General features: G+C 42.9%; 1 long non-coding RNA gene across 1 annotated transcript; it reads right to left on the bottom strand.

The window, feature by feature from the left end:
* Nucleotides 1–685: 685 nt before the first annotated feature.
* Nucleotides 686–6,490, bottom strand: LOC116764567. Its single transcript, XR_004352936.1, has 3 exons — nt 6,424–6,490; nt 5,218–5,248; nt 686–941 (listed from the first exon to the last, which is right to left on the bottom strand). It is a non-coding gene; the product is annotated as an uncharacterized LOC116764567 (long non-coding RNA).
* Nucleotides 6,491–8,838: the final 2,348 nt, after the last annotated feature.

Below are 8,838 nucleotides of genomic sequence, written 5' to 3'. Positions count from 1 at the left end.
TCTCATTGTGGCTTCTCTTGTTGCAGAGCATGGGCTCTAGGCACACGGGCTTCAGTAGTTGTGGCACACGGACTCAGTAGTTGTGGCTCACGGGCTCTAGAGTGCAGGCTCAGTAGTTATGGCGCACGGGCTTAGTGGCTCTGCAGCATGTGGGATCTTCCCGGACCAGGGCTCGAACCCATGTCCCCTGCACTGGCAGGCGGATTCTTAACCACTGTGCCACCAGGGAAGCCCCCGCACCCCAATTCTGCTTCTGTGTCTGTCCCTTATCCAGTAAGTGTGCAAGCTGTCTGTTCTATGCAGTGGAAGGATGCCACACGTATGAAGTGAAAATGTTATGATGGTCCTTTAGGACTTCTCTGGAAAGAATCTCAGTAAACATGTTGCAGACACACAGGGAAGCCCAGGAGGCTATAGGCCTACGTCACACAGATCATGGGGTGATCTCATGGCCTCTGCCAAGATTTGAGGCTCTGTTAAATATTAATCCACAAAAGCGCATTTCCTCTCCTTCGACAGGGAATAGCATGAAGAAAACTCCAAATATCTAAAGATATCTGGAAAGGAGGATATTGCCAAATTACTGAACAAAAACCTTTCACTTCAAGGTGAAACTGTATCCCCCTCTTGACCCTGACCAGCCCCACTCCAGCTCTCTTACAGGTGGTCATGGAATCTATAGGTAGGGCTGAGAGTGTCTGATGCAACCTCATCTCTAACCTCGGACGTGATTCTCCAGGCCGAAAAGGGGCAAAAGGCAGTGAGCCTACAGTTCTGTCTTCCCGTGATCTGGAGAATTCCTCACTCTTCAGGAGATGCTGAGACCACTGCACTTCACAGACAAGTCTCCATGACGAGAACAAGGCAGGTACCAAGGAGCCACTCAGCCCACGTTTTCTTCTTCTGGTGAACACCTTCTGCATTGTGGCTTGGCCCATTTCCTGATTTGTCAGTAAAACAAGGTCAAAGTAACCAGCTCAGCCTGCATTGCCATTCTGACCAGTCCTCCAACCTAGATCTAATAAATGTATGAAATGTGAATGGAAAGGATAGATGTTAAAAACACAGGAGCAGGGACTCATGGGGCAGAGGAGAAGACTAGAGAGGGGATGAAAGGGGAAACAGAGAAAAGTTTAAAAGGTCCTTGAATAAACCAGTAGTGCTGAGGAGCCATGCACTGGGGAGTGTGACCAACTCAGTTCACTGTACCTGAGATCCCACAGAAAATAAATGAATGAATGAATAAGTAGAGTGGTGTGTCTCAGAATTAAATTCTGAGAGAGTGCTCTGGATTGAGACAAAACGATGGCACCACTCATTCACAAAATAGACAGCCCACTGGTTATTTAAAAACTCACCCATATTTGGTCTGATTTGATATATGTGAAAACGTAAAAAAAATTCCCCTTGCAATTATAATACACTGAAAAAAAAGTCCAAGTTATTGCAGAAAATTCTACAACTTTTCTTCGGTCAAACGCATAGAGGTATAGTAAAAATGCCAAGAAAGGAAGAAATAACCATGTGTGTGCCTGGTACACAGCAAATGCTTAATAAATAATTATTGCATAGTATACTAATTCAGTAATGCATATCTCGTCTACTGTATGTACTATATACATACACTCTTGTGCATGCTTTATGTATATTTACTTGTATTTTTTTAACTGATAAAATTTCCTTTATTTTCTTCATTTATATAACTCATGCAATCTTCCCTCTTTGGGGCTTTTCTTGCTTTAGTTTTTAAACTGGCATTTACTTTCACAAAATAACCTCAAGGAACTTCCTTATTTCCCAAGCCTCTCTTCTCAGTGTATCTCAGTTCTGTTTTCTCCCTTTCTTCCTCACACATAGTCACACAACACACAGCACAATCTAATTGCCTTTATTTAACTTCCTATAGACAGCTCAATATATACCTCTTTATCAGAATTTAACAGTTATCCATAAAACAATAATGTTTTATTTATTTACTCATATATTTTATTACAAACACAATTAATCTTGTACTTAACAAGATTAATTAAGTCCCCAGTGGGGACTTCCTTGGTGGCCCAGTGGTTAAGAGTCTGCCTGCCAATGCGGGGGACACGGGCTCGGGCCATGGTCTGGGAGGATCCCACATGCCGCGGAGCAACTAAGCCCGCGGACCACAATTACAGAGCCTGCGCTCTAGAGCCCAAAGGCCACAACTACTGAGACCACGTGCCACAACTACTGAAGCCCATGTGCCTACAGCCCATGCTCCACAACAAGAGAAGCCACCGCAAATGAGAAGCCCCTGCCACCGCAAACGACACTTGCCACAACTAGAGAGAAAAGCCCCCGCGCGCAGCAACAAAGAGCCAACGCAGCCAAATAAATAAATTTATTTATTTAAAAAAACAAAAAAAAACAAGCCCAGTGATAAAAGTCTTAAGAGAGCAACATACGGTTATTAATACATACGTTTTTGATGGCATAAATTGTTTCTATAAAACGACTATTCCTTGACAGATTTGAAATATGTTCAATTTTTTAAAATACTTGTATGTACTGTATTACACAAAATGGGTGATTTATAGGAATTCTAAGATTATTTTCAAGGACACAAGGTAAAAAATGCTTCTAAATAGAACTTCTTACCTGTTAACCTGTCAATATCTAAACTATGGTTTTCATAGTTACTGAATGTCTGCCTATTCATTGGCTTGGCTAGTTCACCTGAGAGCCACACCCCACTGAGTCCTGGGGGAAATATACTTAAATATTTCAAGTAAAGCAATGCCTTATAACAGTACTTGATTCTCCTCAATATGGCCTAGCGTGCTGGTCTCAACTTCAATTTTTCACCTTTGTCCTCCCTTGAGGTCCAGCCACCTCTGACTATGAATGTTCACAGCCTGGAATGCCCTGAGTAATTTGGCTGACACTTACTTCAGAGTCCAGCCTCAGTGCCACTTCCTCTGTAAGGTGGCCTCAATAACCACGACAGAATTAATCACTCTCTTCTCTGGGTTGCCTGGTGCTCCCGTGGTACTTTTCACCCACGGATGTGAAAGTCACATATTTTTCCCTATGTGACTTCTCCTTTGGCTTCAGAATTCCTTGAAGACCAGGATCACGACTTATTTGGCATTATATTCCCCCCCAGGGCTTGGCATATGGTAGATAGGCAAGTAAATATTTGTTGAATAGACTTATTAAGGCATCTCTGGCCCTGCATTCAACATCCCTTTTTATACCTCTGCTAACTACGATGCCCAGCATGGTATGGTCCAAGCCGACCCCCAGCCTCAAGAAGCAGAAGCTGAATGTCCTAACTCCTTTGTTGGGTCGGCTCCCTTGGCAACAGTGAGCACCCTCTAGCTCCCCCAATCTTCTTTCTCAGTTTCTCTTTCCTGCTCATCTCTCTTCTGTGTTTCCCCAGAAGTGAGAATAGGAACAAAATCTCTAATACACACTGTATAAAAAGGCTTACGTTCTAAAAAATATTTCTGTAGAAATGCAATTAAGCTACATCTTATAGACCTCTGTAGCTCACCCCGCAATGCCTAGCACAGTTCTTGGCTCAAAAAATATTTCATCAGCTGATACGTGGTTTTATTAATGATTTAAAATACCAGGGAACTTCAGATATATTAAGATAGTAAAATGATTCATTATTAGGATATCATTTTTGCGGGGTACGTAAGTGGGGTTAGGAGATTTAAGTGCCTGAAAACTCTGTGCCCTGCTCTATTACTGCCCCATAAGCTACTGGGAGACTTGGCATATGCTACTGTGGTTAGCAAAACTTGTTTCATAAACTCAGTAAAGATAGACTTCAGTTCAACCCATGAGAAAGTAACACCAATTTTGAATGACAGCATCAAAATGGCTGGAGGTTGACTGTACTGTACACAGAACCACAGACAGCCCCTACAAGCCTCTTCTGGCTGGATCTCCAGCCTCCGGGCATTTCAACTCAGCAACCACACAGGGCTGTCACAGGTTTAGAACATTTGTGGAACAGAAGGGACTTTAGAGATCATCTAGTCAACTTTTTCCAGCCCAGAGAAACTTAGACTCTCAGGAATACACTAAGGGACAATGGGAGAGCCAGAGCTATTTTCAATACTTCAAAAACTCACAGTGGCATTCATGCACTTCCCAAGAATCCATGACAAAAGCTCTCTCTTTTTTAAAAACTAATTAATTAATTTATTTTTGGCTGCGTTGGGTCTTTGTTGCTGCGCGCAGGCTTTCTTTAGTCGCGGCGAGTGGGGGCTACTCTTCGTTGCGGTGCACGGGCTTCTCATTGTGGTAGCTTCTATCGTGGAGCATCGGCTCTAGGCACACAGGCTACAAGAGCTGTGGCTCACCGGCTCTAGAGCGCAAAGTGACGCACGGGCTTAGTTTATCCCCGGCATGTGGGATCTTCCCTGGACCAGGGCTCCGAAACCCGTGTCCCCTGCATTGGCAGGCGGATTCTTAACCACTGCACCACCAGGGAAGCCCGACAAAAAGCTCTCTTTAAACGTCTGATTTATGTTTGCTTTTCATTAAGCTTTGTCAATTCTGTGTTATCAATCTCTCTCTGGCTGTTTAAAGTCTCTGATTAATTACTTACATATGGAGAAATAATTCTTTAAAACTCAGGGGTTAGGGGAGGGGGAGATCAAATCTTTCAAAACATTAAGTCCGTGCAGAGAGAAACAATAATAGAGGTCCATAGCGGTGAGAAGTTTGCAAACTACTGACCTCATCCAACACTCTCACTTTCTGACCCAGGGAAGGAAACCGAGCTGGAGAGTTTTGCCTGGGTCACACAGCAGGCCGGTGGCAGAGTCGGGGTGAATCAGACTTCTCTTTCCTGGACCAGTGCTTTCAGGGTTCCTACACTGTAGCATTCTCAGTTCCTTGCCCCGAATCTCTCTTTGCTTCCTGATTTCCTAATATCACTGGATGGCGCAGGGAGAAAGGAGCACGTTGCACCCAGAGGGAAGGAGACCAAGAAGAGCCTCAAGAGAAGAAAAAGCTGGAGACTAGCGACCCCCACTGCTCAGAGTGTGATGAGAAGTGCAAGTGTTCTGGGCAAAGGACCTCAGGACAGGAGCTCAGGAGGACGGTGAGGAAGACAGACGGAGGTGGCTGAAGGAAAGTACACTGGACAGGAATCAAAGATAAAGATGGCTGTTTTCCGGAGGCCAGGCCTTCCTTATGAAAGGAGCATCGAGGACGCAAGACACTTACTCCACTCACTCGTGATGGCAAATCATTGGCCCTGTGGGGTGGGATGAGTAAGAACGTGGTTTAGTAGAGACCCAGGAAAGACAAAGTGAAACAAAGGCAAAAATGCAGAATCGCCACTGATTGTGTAGGGGACACACTTGCCTATTGAGATTTCCCTGCTCTCCTCTCCCATTGTACCTATTGCCTGTCTCCATAGCTCACTTAGTAATAACAAACAGATACAGTCTATTCTAGGCAACTCACTCTAGCCTCACAACGACCCTAGAAGTAGGTATTATTATTATCCCCATTTTATTGATGAAGAAATGGAAACAGAGAGAGGTTAAGAAATTTGCCCAAGTCTCACAGCTAGTAAGTGGCAGAACTGGGATTTAGATCCAAGCAGTCTAGCCCGAAGTCTGCACTCTTAACCACTTGCTATATAATTAACGCCCCCTGTCGAAATGTTCCTTGGCCCTCTCAGTCTCTGACTGTGAATTCCTGAAGGTCAGGAACTTGGCTTTACTCATTATTGTATCCACACTCTCCTTAGTCAAGTGCCTGACATATGGTATATTCTTAACAAATGTTTGTTAAACTGAGCCGAAATCCCCCTCTTTGTCTTCAAATCCTCCATATTTCTAAGATTCCAGTAGGTCCTCTAGCTGACATAGATTTTATTCGACCATCTCCACCCTAATCCCTACTCACCCAACAGGCTTCTTCTCATGAGCAGTGCCCCCACTTAGACTACTTTTATTTCTCCTCCCCTCACACCCCTAGATTCTACAGGGCCTCCCATTTGACAAGATTCTACACTCAGCAATCAGAAATATTAATTTGTGCTAATATTAACAGCTTATAACTTGTTGCCTCTCCTAGTGGGATTTCCTAACCCAAATGGAAAAACACAAATTCATTAATTCAGACAATTCAACAATTCTTTACAGTCTGATTCATGGAAGGTTAGGGCAAGGCAGGATTTTAAAGATCATTGTGTTCAGTCTCCTCTTCCTATAAAGGAAGAATCTGAGTCCTGGAGGGAGAAGTGACTGGTTCTCCATCATGCTGCCAGTTAGAAGCAGAGCCAACTCTCTTTACTGATGGATAGGAAATGGTCCTTCCCTTCAAGGACTTTGTGATGGAAAGATTGCTGCAGGTACTGGTAGGGGTGGTGTTGGGAGTAGAAAGACCTTGTCAAATCATTCCATGTAGGTGGCCACCTACTTGGTTGTCCCCTGCTTTGGACATCTAGCGGTGGTTCCTAGCATTCTGGTCCGGAGTTGGGGAGCCTGCAAAAGTAAGGAAGCTGTGATAACAGCTAGAAGCCAAATATTGCAAGGACCTCACTTAATGTGTGCTAATAGTTTCAGTACAAGTAGCACCAACTTTGTGCAAACTCATTTTAAGATCTTTGAATCGACAGAACAGATCAAGAAGCAGGCATTTATTTGTCTCAAGTCTTGGGTTTTGGGGAACATTTCAGTTGAGTAGGTTTTTATTTTAGTTAATCCGCTCTGTTGGCTCCCTGTAAAATCCTGTTTTTCCTCATGGCTCCATTCCTGTCTTTTCACTTATACACTTTTCCTGACTGCTCTCATCCATTCTCATGGCTTCAGCTTCTGACTTGGCCCTCAAATCCTTACCAACTGGCAGTTTTCTCCCCTGAGCCCCAATCGCTATACTGAATGCTTTCTGGACATCTTCACCTGGGTGACCCACAGTCTATTAGACTCCAAAACTTTTAGGAAGGCTTCATCAGTCCTTTTCTCCAAGGCCTACCCTGTACCTACTACTCCAGATTGATCAATATCCTGTGATGTACTCTCATAGCACTCTGTGCCTACAGTTTATTATTATTGATAATAGTTGTGATGGTCAATTTTATGTTTCAACTTGACTGTGCTACGATGTGCCCAGATATTTGGTCAAACATTCTGGGTGTTTCTGTGAGGGTGTTTTTGGATGAGATTAACATTTAAATTGGTAGACTGAGTATAGCAGATTGCCCTCTATAATATATGTGGGCCTCATCCAATCAGGTGAAGTTCTGAATAGACAAAAAGCTGCCCCTCTCCCAAGTAGTGGAGAATTCTCCTGCCTGATGGCCTTTAAACTGGGACATCACTTTTCCTGGTTCTACAGCAGCCTGCTGGCTTTGGGACTTGAATGGGGACATCAATGTTGCAGATTTTGGACTTGCCAGCCTCCATGGTCACCTGAGCCAATTCCTTACAATAAATTTCATATATTCTATTGATGCTGTTTCTCTGGAAAACCCTGGCTAATATGATAGTGAGAGCTATTTATTGCCTTGTTTTACTATGTGCTATAAGCACAAACACATCCTAACTGCACTTAACATTCTCTACAGCCATACGTGGCAGGTATTATCTCTATCTTATAGATGAGGAATCAGGTTCAGCATGGGATATTAAGTGTCCAATGTACTCTCATTCCGAAGTCCAGCACTAGGCTGCACTGAAGGACTCTTCAATTTTCTGGTTACCTGTGTGTCCCTTTCACTGAACTGGAGGTTTCCTTTCCTCTCTCTGCATCACTCAAATTCATTAAATCCTAGAAAAGAATATTTCACCTTTTCATCCAAGTTGCTTATGACAGATATTCCAGTCATCTGAGGAAGAGAAGTTAGGGAAAGTGGTAGAGAGCACTAGAGGCCCTAAATTTTGGGTATGCTGTAACGTGTTACCACAGAACTCTAAATATAAAGTGATGGAAATGTCCCACGACCAACATTCTCAGTACAGTGCTTCATGCCTACTGATGTCTTCCTTGCCAAGATTTTCAAGTCTGTCCATTAATTAACTTTAAAATTTTAACCCTGAGAACTCTAGTTTTATGATGATAGTCAGTGGAAAATAGAAGGAGCTTCATTCATTTATTTACTTATCCATTCATATCTATTGAGTCACTACCATTTGTAAGTATTGGGCTAGGCATTGAGGTTGACAAATATTTCTAAATTATTGATACAGGTAGATCTCTTTTAATGAGAGTATATGTTCCTACATGTTACCAGACATACTTTATTTTCAGAAATAGAAATGAAATGAGATGTGCTATACAAACATAAGATATGTTTTTTAGGAAATTTGAAGACATCGAAGGTTTTTGAGCAGTATCTGAAGTCTGGCAGCATTCTGCAGAATGAATTAGAGAAAAGAGAGAGAGAGATTGACGGCAGGGACATAAATTAAGAAGTAATTGCAATAAGTTGGAGAATGTTGTAATTAGGCATCAAGTTAATAATGTTCTGGCCTCAGGTACTGAAAGCAGAAATGAAAAGGAAGTGGGGTGGGTGAAAAAGTATTGCAAAGGAAGATTTGGCAAGATATGGTGACTAGCAGATGTTAAGGGAAGGAAGACAAAGTGACTCTAGGAGTTTGAGTATGGGTGACTAGAAGAATGGAATTTTGGAAAGAGGGAATGGTTTGGCGGCAAAAGCCCTGTTTCAGATACACTGAGTGTGTGGGAATGTGGTCTCCGGGAGGGGCTTCCTGGTGGCAGATTGGTGAGGTGAAATGTAGGATTACCCAAACCATGTCTTCCTCTTCCATTCAATTACCCCTTTAGTTGATTTACAAGAATACTATACGATCATTTAAAATGATGTACTTGGAA

The sequence above is a fragment of the Phocoena sinus genome, chromosome 1, assembly GCF_008692025.1.
Source record: "Phocoena sinus isolate mPhoSin1 chromosome 1, mPhoSin1.pri, whole genome shotgun sequence".
In the NCBI taxonomy this organism is placed as follows: domain Eukaryota; kingdom Metazoa; phylum Chordata; class Mammalia; order Artiodactyla; family Phocoenidae; genus Phocoena; species Phocoena sinus.
This window is presented reverse-complemented; position numbering and strand designations above follow the sequence as displayed.